General features: G+C 41.4%; 1 non-coding gene across 1 annotated transcript; it reads left to right on the forward strand.

Annotated features, from left to right (window-relative positions):
* Positions 1-1,841: 1,841 nt before the first annotated feature.
* On the forward strand, positions 1,842-1,946 carry LOC143839197 (U6 spliceosomal RNA). The gene has a single exon (XR_013231653.1). It is a non-coding gene; the product is annotated as a U6 spliceosomal RNA (small nuclear RNA).
* The last annotated feature ends 14,515 nt before the right edge of the window (positions 1,947-16,461 follow it).

A 16,461-nucleotide genomic window follows, 5' to 3' on the forward strand; every position in this document is an offset into this window, starting at 1 on the left:
AGAAAGACCCAATTTGGAGTTGAAACACATTAGGTCTAACATTGTGTGGTGCATATTATATTATTTAAATGACTAGAATGCAAGTCCGCTGTATGTTAAATACAGTTGGCGCTAGCCTCGGGTCAGGCAAAGGGGCAGTCCCAGCACATCTGCGGGGCTGTCCGTTTGGCCGGGCTGAGGCCTCCCCACGCCCAGCTCCTACGCGATGCTGAGGCCTTGGCCTGGCCAAACGGACAGTCCCGCCATGTCACAGATGCAGCGGGGCTGTCCCTTTGGCCGTGCTGAAGACTCCTCCCTGCCCGGCTCCTGCACAATGCAGGGGCTTTGGGGCCTACCTGGCGTGTCAGTGGGCAGCGCGGGAATGGCGGCCATGGGCTGAAGGTGGCCCATGTTGGAGGGTGGGCAGGTTGGGAGGTTAGTCCTGGGCCAAGGGGCCAATCGGCAGCTGCACACAAGCAGAGGGACCTCCACTCGTCAGTCCGGGAGCAAGGGGCCAATTGTTGGCCCCCCCATTCTGGACAGTGCCCACCCCCACACCCCTTACTGTTTTATATATACCACTCCCAGAGCGGTGTAAAGATGATTAGACTATGGGCTTTGTCTATGTTTTTAACTTTAACTTTATTAAAGGTAAATGTAAAGGTATCCCCTGTGCAAGCACCAAGTCATGTCTGACCCTTGGGGTGACGCCCTCCAGCGTTTTAATGGCAGGCTCAATACGGGGTGGTTTGCCAGTGCCTTCCCCATTCATTACCGTTTATCCCCCAGCTGGGTACTCATTTTACCGACCTCAGAAGGATGGAAGGCTGAGTCAACCTTGAGCCGGCTGCTGGGATTGAACCAGCCTCATGGGCAAAGCTTTCAGACTGTATGTCTGCTGCCTTACCACTCTGCGCCACAAGAGGCTCTTAACTTTATTAGTTGTACACAATAAATTTGATTATATAATTTGATTATATAAAACTGTTGGTTCCCAACTACTTGCTGGGTATACTTGTTGCTTTTTGTTGTGTGTAGCATTATCCCCCTTTTTGATTTTTTGTCAAGAACTTTGAACCACATCTCATGGATTATAGTCTGACCCTCTAGTATAGACACTATTTACTTCTTTATACACAAACTATCCCATGTTTTTGCCCTTATGAAAAAAGACAAGACAACTATTTACAAAAGATAAAATACACTATAAAAACATTAAGATAATCCTGATTCTAAACATTCCCTATTAAATCTACTTTAAAAAAAGTAAAAAACAAACAAACCCAGTGTTAAAATAAATATAGAATAGTTAAAACACTTATGAGAAGTACAACATGCGTTAGGAAGGATAGTTCATTGAGGGAATGCCAAACAAAACAAAAAAGTTTTCATCTGCAGTTGAAAGACATCAACAGAAGGGAACAGACATTATACTATACTGACTAATAATATCTCCCTGGGAGATGCCTTGCTGTAATCCTAGTGGTGGCAGATATATTAATATGGCATTCACAGGGAGGCTAGTATAAATGTGCATTGGCCAAAAAACATTGCCATCTAATTGACTGGGAAAGGCAGAAGCTACAGAAATGAGAAGTAGATAGTGACGTGGGGAAAAAAGAATTAACTGAATGGTCCAGTACACAGCTTCCTTACTTGATTTCAGTACAACAAATGAGCATTTATCATTGTTTAATCATTAAAGAAATTTCCACCAGATCTTTTCCCCAAGTCAATGTGATTTAATGTGCTATTACATTACTTAGTAGATATTTCATCTTGCTGATTGCATTGACTTACATTGCGTAGTCTGTCTTGACTTTCAGGGAGACAGACAAGGTATACATTTCTGCCAGGCCTATGGACTCTTTGGCAGCACATCTACTAAAATTGGAATGATAAAGAGAAGATTAACAAGGCCCCTGCACCAGGATGATATGCAAATGTGTGTGTTTGCATATGTACTATCAGTGTACTTTACAAAAACATACGGGGAGACCCAACTGCCTGTTATTAGTGATCAAAGACTCCCACCTCCCCATATGCTGCTTGCTCCATCTGTCTGACTGCAGAAATGCAAGTTATTACAACACTTAATACTATGACATACCTAGGACTCAACAGGGACAAAGGTTTTTTTAATCTCACTGTTCATGCTAACCTTGTTCAATTTGTGTATCCATATTCATCACTATTTATTTTCTTTGTGATAATGTGACTGTAAGATATGGCAGTGTAATGGAATTTTGAGTTTGACTCCCTGGCCTTAGGATAGATAGTTACCAGCAATTCCCTGGGAGGAATGTTTCACAGTTGTATGGAGATGGATGGAGCAAGCAGCATATGGGGAGGTGGGAATCTTTGTTGGTCTTAAAGGTGCTCCTGGACTCTGATTTAATTGTGCTACTTCAGACCAACATGGCTACCCATTTGAATCTATATATTTTCATGGAGTTCCATAATCCATGTTAAGCTTAATTTTTATGGGGAAGTGTAAAATCAGAAGTCAAGGTGGTTCTTAAGTCAGTTTCTTAAGCCAAATAAAGAGATAGCAGGTCTATCACATTATTAAGTAGTTTTTAAAATTAGCCTTGAGAACCTTATTAAGAGTATTGAAAAGAAGTTACCATCAGGAGGTAGCCTTCATTATACTAGTCATCATTAAAATAATTTCTGAGCTCCACATTTTATATAGCATTCTATTTATCAGTTTAAAACCTGATATGCCTTATTCTTAAAGAAACCGTTATGTATTTTGATAAATTTTAATAGATGATTCAGTTTTAATAGCATGTTTATTATCTGCAAGTATTTGCAAATTTTGCTTCTGATTTCTGGCTTAATAAAACAGAATTGTGTTTTACTTTAAATAAAACCATTGAATTGCTGGAAAGGAATCCAATTGTCAATTCTGCACAAGCAGTAAAGGGCAGGGTGGCATCTATATGGACCCGGGTCTGGCACCAATCAGGCCCCAGAAGCCCCACACTAAGGGAACAAGGCAAACTACAACACCACTGCTAGTGGCTATTGTTAGCAACTTCTGTAACACCAATCACTAATTCCCTGAACAGCCACAATCTCAATGTATCTCAGTGGTGCTAGAGCATCTCAATGGTGTGGTGAAAAAGTGCAGTGTGTGTGTGTGTGTGTGGGGGGGGGAAGTATAGAACTACTGGAATTGCTGCAGACATTTTAAACAGGATGCTAAAGTGTTTCAGAAGCTGAAAGAAGAGGTGAAAACTTGAAGAAAGCAGTTTATCTCAAAAGCTGCTCAGCCATGCTTTGCTAAGCATAAACAAGGGGCTTTGTATGAAAAGGTAAATAAAATGTTTTAGCTGCTGGTTACTAAAATGATTGTGTCTGAAACAATACAAAAAATCCCATAGCAAAAGGTTACCAAAATGGATTTCAAAGGCTGTCTGAAAGGGTCCTGAATCATGGGGTGTGTTCTGGATGGCAGCTGGAAACATATAGACACGTGCTAGTGTGTTGCTAATACACAGCCCTAAACTAGCAGCAGTGGGCTAATCACCAAAGGTTCAGGAACTGGACCTTAAAATGCAATTTTGTTTATATATAAGCCATGATCTACTATATGCCACTTCTGCAGGTATTTTCCTCTTTTCCTCTTCCCTTTCTCCCATGTACAGCTGACAGTTCAACCAGTTGCTCTCCTTTACCCTTACTACTTTCAGTCTATCCTTGTATTTGAATGTATCTTTGCCCTTTTAATTTCCCATTTGTTTCATCATTGTAGTATACTTTTGAATGGACTTCATTTAAACCCTATAAAATTATTCCTTCCAGTATTGAATGTTCCTGTGAAGTGGTAGGGTTTTTGTGGGGGTTTTTTGTAATAATTGGTGAAAGCTGCTAAAGGTAAAGGTATCCCCTGTGCAAGCACCGAGTCATGTCTGACCCTTGGGGTGACGCCCTCTAGTGTTTTCATGGCAGACTCAATATGGGGTGGTTTGCCGGTGCCTTCCCTAGTCATTACCGTTTACCCCCCAGCAAGCTGGGTACTCATTTTACCGACCTCGGAAGGATGGAAGGCTGAGTCAACCTTGAGTCGGCTGCTGGGATTGAGCTCTATCTCCTCATGGACGGCCGCCCGGACTCTCCCCCGGAACCATTTGCCAGATGTTTGGAAGCGGTGACAGAATGGTTCGAGCAGAGTCGCCTGAAACTCAACCCCTCCAAGACGGAGGTCCTGTGGTTGGGACGTAGGGGGCGGGAACAGGAAGCGCGTTTACCCACCCTGGCAGGGACGTACCTTACCATCGCGTCCCAGGCCAGGAATTTGGGTGTGATCATTGACGCCTCCCTGACCTTGGAGGCGCAGGTCAAAAGAGTAGCGGGCCAGGCATTTTTCCAGCTTCGCCAGGCCCGACTACTAGCGCCCTACCTGTCCCCCGAACACCTAGCCACAGTGATCCATGCAACGGTCACCTCCAGAATAGATTTCTGTAACTCGCTCTACGCGGGCCTTCCCTTGTCCTTGGTCCGGAAACTCCAGCTAGTGCAAAATGCAGCTGCCAGGGTCCTCACTGGTACACCTTGGAGGGCCCACATTCAGCCAGTGCTGAGGCAGCTGCACTGGTTGCCAATTGCTGCCCGGATCCGGTTCAAGGTTTTGGTTTTAACCTTCAAGGCTTTACGCGAGTTGGGACCCACATACCTGAGGGACCGTCTATTGCCCTATGCCCCCCCGCAGAGCCTTACGTTTTGCGGGAGAAAATCTGCTGGTCGTTCCCGGCCCCAGGGAAGCACGCCTGGCCTCGACCAGGGCCAGGGCCTTTTCGGTCCTGGCCCCTACCTGGTGGAATGAGCTCCTGGGAGAGCTGCGGGCCCTGCAAGATCTTCCATCATTCCACAGGGCCTGCAAGACAGAGCTCTTCCACCAGGTTTCCAGTTGAGGCCGAGGCTAACATCTACGCCCCCCCCCCCCAGGGACCCGGGACCTGGGATTGAGATTAGGGATTAGTACCATCAGTATCCCCTCTCCACCTGCTTGTAGTAGGAGGGGGAGGTTGATTAGCCTATCTTGCCAGGTTAGCTTGCTAACCAATAATGTTATATTGTAATTGTTGTTGAGGGATTTTAATGGATTTTATTGGGGTTTTTAAAATGTTGTAACCCGCCACGAGCCGTAAGGGAGTGGCGGGCAATAAATCGAAAGATAATAATAATAATAATAATAACTCCCAGCCTCATGGGCAAAGCTTTCAGACCACTCTGCCTTACTACTCTGTGCCACAAGAGGCTCTACTGAAAGCTGCTACTTACTGCTAAATTCCATAAGTAGGACTATTTAATTCCTCCGTCAGTCACATCCACCTAAGATTGATGATTACACTCTTTTATATGAAATTAAAAAGTTTAATAACAGATGTCTTTTTTTCATCTAGCTACTGTTAGTTCTTAATATTTTAGAGTGCTCTTTGAATGTCCACAGCACTTCACATATATTTTCTCAGTAATCCAGAAAACAAATCTGTAAAGGAGGTCAGTATTATTCTCTGCATTTTGGATAAGGCTATGAGAGCTGAGTGTAGTTATGCCTCAGCAGCAAACTAGGCATACAAGTTTCCTAGCCCATATTTCATTCCTAACCTTATTCTGGACTCAGGCTGGGAATTGAGAGGGAGAGGGCTAAGCAGACCCATCAATTCTCCATTTCAGATGTTCCCCTTTGCAATCCCTTCCCTTGTATTAGATCCCCAAATCAGACTGTCAGGAAAACTGCCTCAAGGGGGAAGGGACTTTGCCCACCATAGTCTAAGCCAGGCTTTCTCAACCAGGGTTTTGTGAAATTCCGGGGTTTTCTCCCACCAGCATTTCTTTTGGCTTCTGATTAAAAAGCTGGAAAGGGGTTTTACCCTGTTTGTATGTGTTTTAAAGTGCTATTTTCTGAGATTTGGAGGAAAAAATGTTTTGTAGTTAGCATTCCTAAAGTTTGTGACCAGGTAATAGCAAATTATTGCACAGAAATAATATTTCCACTTGCTTACTGGTGTTTCTCATTTTAAAAAATCACGGAGAATGTATGATAAGGATGGCCACAGCTTAATATTGGACAATGTTTAAAATACTGTGAAACTAAAGATTCCTTTTGTTTGTTCACCTGCTAACATGAAGTAAACTTGCATCATTGCTGAAAATAAGCACTAATAATAAGTGCCAACAAATCATTGTAAAATAATAATGCAGAAAAACTATCCTGGCGGTTTGATACAACCCTCCCCCCACCACCCAATTTTATCTATCCAACCTTTTTTAAAAAACCACTCCTGACTTCAAGTGAATATTTGTATTAACAATATACTGAAATAATAGCCTGAAAATACATCTGTTATATTCAAGGACAGGGATTCAGTTGTTAACAAACAAAACAGTAATCTTAGCAGTATATTGTTACTATGTGCTGTCATCATACAAAAGGAAATCTTTGCTGTTACCATGGCACTAAACCTTCGACCAATGCAGTAAAAACAAAACAAAAAAACCTTACAGGCACCTACCTCCAAAAAATAAGACAAAGGAAAATTGTATTCTTATGCTGTCTTTTAAAAAAACATATAGACAAAATATATGGTAAGAGTTTCGTTATCCTATAATGCTTCATTATAGAATTGAACAGAATTGAATTTGATTTCATTAAAGTTTCCCCCCTAAGGATAAAAGATATTGGGATGCAGCATAGTTTGTATAATAGAACTCTTTACAGGAGTGCTGATTTGTCACAGTAGATACTTCTTTCCCCATTTTGGTCCTGTTCTGTCAGGAAGTTGTGTAATTGTGACTACTAATTGTGACTACTTAACTTTCTTGTTTATAATAACAAGAGATTATGCTGCACTGTAATTACTGTTATAACTAGGAAGTGTATGTATGAACCTGCAAGAAGCTGCACATAAGTATGTGGTGAACACATGCTCCCCATCCCTTTTAGAACAGTCATATCCTTAGCCCTGGATCCCTCTCTCCAGGGGACACAACCATTCACAATTACATGCAGTCCATTATAACTGATGTCCATCTTCTTACTGTCATTTATCTAAGTGTCTCTACTTCTAGAGATGCTGGAACGTGTGATAGTAGAACATCCTACTGTTAACAGTTGCGATCACCTGTGAGCCAAATGTTTGTCTATGTCCTCAAATGATTATCAAATAGTGTTTGCTTGTGAAGTAGCTGTGGTAGTGGAGTTTTGTTTTGTTTCCTTGGCTTGATTGGTATTTTGCATCTGTGCAGTAGGAGAGATGCTTCTAAACAGGATCACTAATGGTCAAGTCAGGCACTTATATGACATGAGGGTGGAGGAGACAACAGCTAAGATACTATGAGGCTGGGAAAAATATGCATATATAGAATAATGTTCTTAAATGAATACTGAATGGTTAAATGTACAATGTATATAATTTCTGGTTGACTAATTAATTTGCTCATTGTTCACTTATACAATTAGCTACCAAGTGGTGTATAGGAGTAACAGGTTTGTGGAGAAAGCCACCAACTAGGGCAGAGTCTGCACTTACTTTGTTTATTCCATTGTCAATCCTGTTGAATTCAGATCGATTTGAACTCGGATCTTCCTCTCCCCCCCCCCTCATTGAAACAGGAAAGTGTTCTGCACATGGTTAGGGTAGTTCAGAAAGGGCGGGGGGGGGAGCCTCTTTCTTTCTTTTCTTGAAGGGGGGGGGGAGAAGAGCCAGGCAGGGAGCCTCTTTATTTTCTTGGGGGAGGGGGAGAGGATCGAAAAAGGCAGAGAAGGGAGAAAAAATCCAGGACCGACAGAAGTTGAGATAAATTAGGGGCTTCAACCTTAAGGCAAGCTTGTCACATGACCAGGTGTGACCTATCAGAGGTTCTCTACCACAGAGCTTGCTTTCCCAATCCAGATTTGAAAAATATTGAGCATTAAAAGCACTCTAAGATATCACACAATAAAGGCATGGTCACTCCGGATCAATCCTCCTTGCTGCAGAAGGAAAATTTAAATTGCCCCAAATCCAAACGGAAATCGCATTTTGTGTAGAGGGCAGGGACTGAATCAACCTGGGATTGGAATAAAAGCTCAGTGCAGTTTACACCCATATTGTCCTAGAGTGCCTGAAGCTGTGTAGCCACCATCCACTTGAGAGCCTAACCCAAAAATGGAATATTAGTCACTGGGAGGGCTCTTGACTATTCCCATAAAAATAGAGAGGCTGAAAGAAACATTGGTAATTATGCTATCCTTGAAAAACTTTTCCATTTTATACTATTAAAATGCTCTGGCCCAGATGACTCAGGTTCACATGACCCCTATGGGGTTGCCACAAATCAGCTGGGACTTTCACGGCAACTAAGAGCCACCTTGAGCCTCTGGACAGTCTGCCCCATCATAAAACCCTGATTCAAATCAAAAACTGTAACAAAATAAAATACTTGTTTGGCTGTTAACATGCATCTATAATAATAGATTCTCCATACATATCCTTCTGTCCATTTTTGGTGGGCATAACTCATGAGAAAATAAAACTAAGAATCTCAGAATTGGCCACCAGGTTCTGGATGATTGTAGAAGTTCCAGGGCCAAAAATGAATGAAATTGGAATAGTGTGGCCCAGGTTATCCCCAGACATACCTTGTCCATGCTATTAGCAATGGAAGCTATTTTTTTTTACTTCTGTTCCTCATATATAACCCCTAAGGCAGGTTAACATTCTATTATCATGTATACGAAGGCTGTAGTGGGGGTGAAGCATCCTTTTACTACTTTGATAGATCTTAGGAAAATATTAACTCCCCCCTTCTGTTCATAATATTAACATAGGTTTGCTGTTATTCTACTATGAAATATGTTCAAAGTTGCCAACCAGGATGAAACCAAGACTGAAAAATGGGGGGGGGGTATTGGTGTGTGTGTATGGGCATGTTAACAGGGATGCCTGTTTGCAAGATCTGATTGCACAGTCAGAACTATGAACCTAGTGGAATTAAATGAACAAGGCTGCTAAAGAGAATGATGCTGTTAGGAGGCCGTCTCGTGGCAATGACTGTAGCAGCCATGAGTTTCACTGGCTGGTCCTTCCTTGCTCCAAAGCTGTCTTAATAGATGGTTTTAGCAGAATCGGAACCTTAGCCTTATAGTAATGTTGCAGAAAGGCCCACTGAGCACAGTCAGAGAAACGGTTTAGTGTTCTCTGCCATCCCTGTGCCCCAGTGGATACAATGCAAACTGCCATCTGCCTCTTGTGACTTGGTGACATGACAGCAGTACATTTTTTAGACTACTATATGCAGAGACCTATTACAGACTGCACAGTAACAGGTTTGGATGGCAGGTTTTACATTCATTAAATTATCTCTAAGACCGTTTATGCACTGGAGGTTTCATGCTGGGCTGCAGGCTGGAGTTTTAGTCGTGGCAGGTGTCCCCACCTCTTCCTGCACCCACATGGGGGAGCATTTGGCCTGGTGCACCTCATCCACCCCCTATCTGTGCTCCTGATAGGTGGGTAGGGCAGTGAAGTTCCCAGTGCATAAACGGTCTAAGTGCTGTGTTTTGCATTTCTCCTCAGGAATGTATGGCAGCCCTCAATTGTATAGAATAGGTAAAGGGGTACACTCCAGGCATAATAATTCAAAATTGTTCTTTTCTATCTGTGCAGCCTTTTCTTGGTTTCTTGATTGCATGAGAGAATACCGAAAACCAGGTTTTATAAAACTAGAGCCATGCTTTGTATCTGCATGAACATGTTTGTGAAGGTAGTAAGCAAGAAGATATGGGGTTCTACAGGCATATTGAATATGACTGAAGAACGTGACAGTGGGGACTAAGCAGAGGCTTAATATGCGTCTTCTGTCAAGAGATGCTCTCAAATGGAGAGTCAGTATGCTATGATTTATAGAGCAGTGCTCCTAATTCCAATTCATCGGAAGCCTTGTCTGTGAATTTTATGAGTCCAAATATCATAAAGGTCATCACTTTGGTCAATATCAGAAATCTCATTTCCATTCAACCATGTGTCAAACCATCTTATGAAATGGAATTTCAACTACTGGATTGCCTTACATTATTTTTCTTTAAAAGCACTGGGGTTAATTGGAATTAGTAATGGTATCAAGCAAAAGGAATGAGTTACCAGGAAGGGAGGGATTCAAGAATAAAGATGATTATGATTTTTATCTTTCCACAGCAAGGCTAATAGCAACTTGTACAGGTGATTTAAACTGTGGAAATTTTGAGAGGAAAAGGTCTTGCTAAGTTTTCCAGCACCATTGCCCTGAATCCAATTTTTCTTTCCTACCATGGCTGTTTTAAAATGAAAGATGCTGGTAGATCTTATCACAGACTTCCTCCATTATATCTGCTTTGGATCATGTGCCATGAGAGACTGTGTTGTACTCCTGAACACATGAAACTGCCTTATACTGGAATCAGACCCTTAGTCCATCAAAGTCAGTATTGTCTGCTTAGACTGGCAGCAGCTATGCCATGTCTCAGGAAGAGGTTTTTCACATCACCTACTGCCAGATCTGTTAACTGCTCTACTTATGCTTGCTTTCTGTGTAAGGCTGTAATGAACATCACTTTGAAAGTCAGGTTCCAAGCACTGAAGAAACAGCAATAGCAAGAGAAGGAGTAAAATTCCTCATTAGGTAGAGAGAGCTTGAGCGACAGTTAACTCCTAGCACTCTCTGCCTAATGAAGATTTTTAACTATTGATGTTACTTCAGCACCTGAACCTAAATTTCAGAGTGTGGTCGTTCTCATTGTTATTTGATTTTCATTTGTTTACTTTGATTTTGATGATGTGGATTCAGAACTCCACTCTGAGGTAAATTTTCCCTCCAGAATAAAAATGTTCTCTCACAGACTAAGCTAGCCTTGTAGCATGATCCTTATAAAAATGAAGCCCACTGTCCTTCCCTGTCACTGCTATAACTTTTGGGCTTTATTTAACCCTGGAATTCTTTTGGGAGGTTATAGAGCACTTTTCCTTTTAACTATCAGAAAGGCTCTGAGGCATTTCTAACCACAAGCAAAAGCTTTTATTTTACAAAAAGGAAAAGGGTAGTTGGAATGAGGAATCAAATTTTTTCTTACCTCAGTTATTTTACAGTTTAAGTTCTTTGTTACAGGCTCTTGACATGTTCACAGGCTTTTCTTTCAAAGATGCTAAGATTTCTTTTAAACTGAGAGGTTTTGTTACTGTGTTTATCCACAAAAGACATCTTTTTCTTTCAAAATCTTTTAAAGTTCCATTGAACTCCCCTGGCTCCTAGAAAGTGGGCATTTTGGCTAGTACCGCCACTTCCTCCCTTTCTAGAAGTACCAGTATTGCACCATCTACGGAGGCATCTAGGGCACTTTCTCATACACGTGTGTTTGAGGAAATCCACTTTCCCGATTTCCCCTCCTTCACTCCTTAGAAGAATTATTCCAGTTAGGCCCAAATTGTAAGTTAATATCTCACTGCCCAGATTTCCCACTGCCCAAGTTGTCTAAACTCTGTGTGGATTAGCTGTCAGTAGAAAACTCAGTTATTTAACTAGAGTTTCTCTTGTTGCTCAATCTCTCTCTGAAACCTTTCAAAGTATGGTTTGTCAGCAACACATAATATTATTTCTTTCTATAGCTATCAGTTAGAAAACTGAAATAATTTGTACCTAAAATGTTAAAATATTGTTCATAGGATGTCAAGTGATAGGAAGTGCTTTCAGAACTTACTCCTCAAATTGATTCTCCTCCTATATATTCAAGGCTTTTTTGTGATGATGCTGAGTGTGGCACCTCTTTCCCATGTCCTAATCCTTGCATACAAGCCTACCCTAAACCAGAGAAGAAGATAGTGGGCCTTCAGGAATAGCCTGGTAGGAATTTATAGGAGGAGGGAATTGATAAAAATTGGCACAGCTATATAAATCACTACAGGTACTGCTTTTTTAAAACAAAAAAGCACCCTATATATTTTTAAACACCAGGAAAAAGCCTATTTATCAAAGGAAATTGTTTGCATATATTGTTGTCCAACAACCATGTTGTACTAGACTAGAGGTTGGTTGAGAAGAACGTGAATAGTTAACTGAAGAAACAGAAAATGCTGAACAATGAATCAACTACAGTTCCAAGAGCAAATGGTAAATAGGATTTTAACCTTTGCGTAAATGAATGCTTTGGTGATCCTTAATGACCTATTCCTCCAAAATTTTCACAACCCATTTACTCCAGTTGGAAATTTATAGTGCAGGGAAAATGCCACGTCAAATCTGGCCCCCAATTAAGCACCATAAAAGCACACAAAAGAAAATCTTCCAATCTGTAGAGCAATTTCCATCCATTTACTATTTCCAAAAAGACAATGTTGAATAAAATTGGGAACTGGGATTAAAAGCTAAAATGTATTGTTCCTTTTCTATGCACTGGAAGCAATTCTTTTGTTTTCTATGGAGGTCATAATAAAGATCTTGTTGGACAAGAAACTTCTTGACCATTTGTGACACATCTTTTGGGCCAGAGTGTTTGTTAGATGAAGGTTATACAGGAGACTGTCCCTGCATCTTTCATTTTCTGCTGCTTCATTTTCTCTTCTATGTTGCTGCATGCTCCTTCTCATGAGAATGTGACATAACTGGCGTCCAGGAACATTAGACTGGTTTATGGAGGAGTGTGCTACTCTATCAACTCCATGGAGAACAGGAAGATTAGTAGATATATTTTGAAGGAATTTCTGCACATCAGAAAAATAGTATCACACCCATGGAATGGTGAAGTGCTAATTTTTTTAAGCTATTGTATGTTTAAGGGAGTTTTATGGGTTTTATGCTGTATTTTATTGATTTTATGTTGTGAACTGCCTCAAGGCTATTTGGCGTGAACAGTGGTATAGAAATGTAAATATAAATAAATAAATAAATAAATAAATATTTCACCTCCCAGGCCCTCTTTACCTTTTTGCTGTCTCGCCTTTGTCTGTCTTCTTTTCACGTGTTTTACCCTCCTCATCTGATGCTGAAAGAGTCAGAAAAGAGCAACGTGCCTTACATGCATCATGCTTCTGCTTGTCAATCAGTTCAATCAACCAATTCCCTTTCTCCAATTCCCTCTATTTTTTTAAATTCATACTTCTTCATTGCAATGCCTATGCATGGAATCATAGATGTATAGTGCTTTTTGGATGCCACCCCTTATGGAATCACAAGTCCTATGATAAATTAAAAAATTAATATTGTTCCAGATTTTTGGGTGTGTGGGGAGAGAGAAAACTTTCAAGAGGCACGTTTTGTTTAATAAAATATTCTTTTATTTCTGGCATCGCCTACTTGCAAGTCCGCCTATTCATTGCTCCAGGCACGTTGCCATTTAAAAAAAGAAATTCCTGTCCCCAGGAACAACAGAAAAGGAGGCAGGTGCGAGGGTGGGATGATGTAGGCGTCTTTAGCACGTTTGAGCCTCCATATCTTCCTTCTGCTGGTTGCCTGCTGGTTGCTCTCTGGTAGATAGCAATTTTTGGGGTGGTGAATCCACTTTTTGCGATTCCCAAAGCTTTAAAATGGAGGATGTAGCAAGTTGTCAGCTGGATGTGGGTGACATCATGTGCAGGGGCTGGAATATTCAGCTTCAGTGGCATGATGTTACATTTAATGGGTGCAGAAATGTCCTGAGTTTGAACATCTCTCTGGAATGACTATCTTCATCATTTCTATCCTGTGTGCACTCTTTTTGAATACTTGAAAGTTTATTCTTCTGCATTCTGAAAAAAAAGGTGTGCATTTTATTATTGTTGTAAAAATTCCACATTCCCTGGTTTATACACATAGAAGGCAGGAACATGAATATACCGATGGGGCTCATTCTACCAAACCTATTTTGGCCATTAAGGCCAAGATGAAGATTTATAATGTATATTTGCAAGCACTGGAGTGTGGCAATCCAGTAACTGGGGGGAAGCTTCTGGCAATTTGCTGTTTTTAAAATCCAAGCTTCCAGCAGAATGAGTTTATAAATAATGATGCAAACATAAATGCACAGTTTGCTTTAATGTTTCTGAAATGTTAATATTTTAAGGGCACATTCATTTGATCAATATAGTGTATTTCTCAGTAAAATAACTTTGGCTTAAAATAATGTATTCTGTATAATTTAAATGACATTTTATATAGTATATGTCTGACTATGTATAGATAAATAGTGCAATCCTGAACAGAGCTACACTCTTCTAAATCCATAGACTTAGAATGATATAAATCTGTTCAGGATTGCACTTTACAGCATTGATTGATCAGTTACAATGATGAATGAAGACTTATTTCACTTAAAATTAACTAAGTATTTAATGGTAAAGGCTGTATTGTGTAATGACAATATCTTTCACGGGGGCTGGAGGTCAGATATGCACATAGAGCTAAAAATATGCCATTTTGTGGTGCTCAGTGTGTCCAGTAACCCTCCCCCAGGGTTACCAAGCCTTCCCCGTGCATGTTGTCTGGCTGCAAAGTGGGGAAATGGGCTTGGAGATTGGCTGAGAGCAGTCACCGCTGTTGTTGAGCATGCCCCCTGTGCTTGAGCTGCTGCTGCTGTCCCCTTGCTTGGACAGGCTCGGTCAGTTGTTCGCCTGCTGAGAGGGAGAGCCACCAGCACCAGACACACTGAGCTGCTGGCTCCCTCCCTCCCTCCTTTCCTTCAACAGGATTGGCTGAGGGGGAGGTAAAGGAGAAGGGGGTCATCCTGCCCAGCCCAGCTCAACCTGGCCCCTGTGGAGGCTCTCTCTCAGTTGCTTGGTCTGCCCCAAACGTCGGAGGAAAGCTGCAAACTTCCAAACCTCCATTCTCCACATTTACTCTGATTCAGATGAAACATCTACTTGTGAAAAGAAAGAGGCACTTCCCAGCTGAACGCAGAGGGCCATTCTGCATGACTTACACAATCTGCAACACTCCTGCAACACTCCCGCAAAAATTGCTTTGTTGTAGCGCTTTTCGGGAAATCCAGAAAAGTGGATCCCCCCCAAAAAAACCACTAGACTCTTGAGAACAACCTGCAACACATCCAAAAAAGACATGTGCATTCTCAATGTAGCAGTAGAAAGAATGTCCCTCCCTCGCTCTCGCCCCCGAGCTTCCAGAGACGCAATAGCCATTTTTTCTCCTTAGACCAGCGAAAGCAACGAACGAGCGAGGCTTCTCCGGCTAAAGTCCCTCCACAGAAGTGCTTAACAGTAAAACAAAGCTCCCTACTGCAAATGTCTTTAAAGTTCCCAAGCACAATACAGCCCCTGTTCGACACTGCCCGTAATTTTGGCCACAAATCATGCCTATGGGGGGGGGGGGGCGTGTAAAGCGTGTACTTGAAGAGCGTGTAAACAATTGAGCGCTAGTTCCTACACCAGCAAAAAAGGTCTTTCTGAGACAATGAATGAACAAATATTCATTGTGACTGGGGTGTTTGCGTTAAAAAAAAAGTTTTAAAAGGGAAAGGGGCTTTTCGGGAGCATGAACACAACAGTTCATTGGATGTTCTGTTGGATTGACGGCCAGTGGCAGAAAAGTGCAGAAAATATCGCTTTCTTTGTTGTGATTCCAGTGAGACCGGAAACATATGGGGAATGAATAGACCGCTACTGGCACTTCAACATTCCACTAGAATTAACGGTATGTGGAATGATGAAATTCCACTATTAAATATAGCATTTCTCCATACTGAAAACATTCAGCAAAATTGGTCCTTGTGCAGCAAGCCCCAGAGTTTCCCCCTGAGGGTACATATCTTTTAAAACTTTAAGTAGTGCACGCACACACCTAAATATCATTCAAAGCTTTCCCTATCATTGTTTCCCCCAGCAATCCAAGTTTAGGGAAAAAGTCATATCACTAGACAAGACTCATTCCATTTCTAAACCTCCCCCCCCCCCAGCAATTGATCAGATGGGAAAAGTAAGTAATACTGGAGCTGGTACACTGATGAAGGGGGGAAAACAGCTAACATTCTGTTAAGATGGCTACCCAACAGAAAATGCAGCTTGAAGAATCTCAGCTTACAGTTTCCAAAGACATACCCAGCGTGGAACTGACTGATAAGGAGAGACATTGGAACAGAAGAACGGAGTAATTTATATACCTTTACAATGTTGGCAGTATTTAAATATGAAAAAGGATCTAAGCACCAGGAGGCTTAAAAGAAAAAAATAGCTTTGAAGTAAAACAAACTATAGAAAGAGAGAGAGACAGTAGTCTTTGTTCACTATGTTGATTTCTGCAGGCAAGCAGGGAGGAAGTATGTTCAAAGGAAGTCTCCAAATGAGTCAATCAGAACATAGGAGGAGACTATTTGAAAAACATTAGGAAGTTCCTAATATAACTATGCTAAATACACATTTCCCTTGATGCCCCCTGCAGGGTATTCTTCATATGTATTTGAATCATGCACACTACAGATCTTGCATAGTCCAATATCTACTTGTAGAAGTTAAGCATGAGCTTACACTCACTTCT

This window comes from Paroedura picta, chromosome 5 (assembly GCF_049243985.1).
Source record: "Paroedura picta isolate Pp20150507F chromosome 5, Ppicta_v3.0, whole genome shotgun sequence".
In the NCBI taxonomy this organism is placed as follows: domain Eukaryota; kingdom Metazoa; phylum Chordata; class Lepidosauria; order Squamata; family Gekkonidae; genus Paroedura; species Paroedura picta.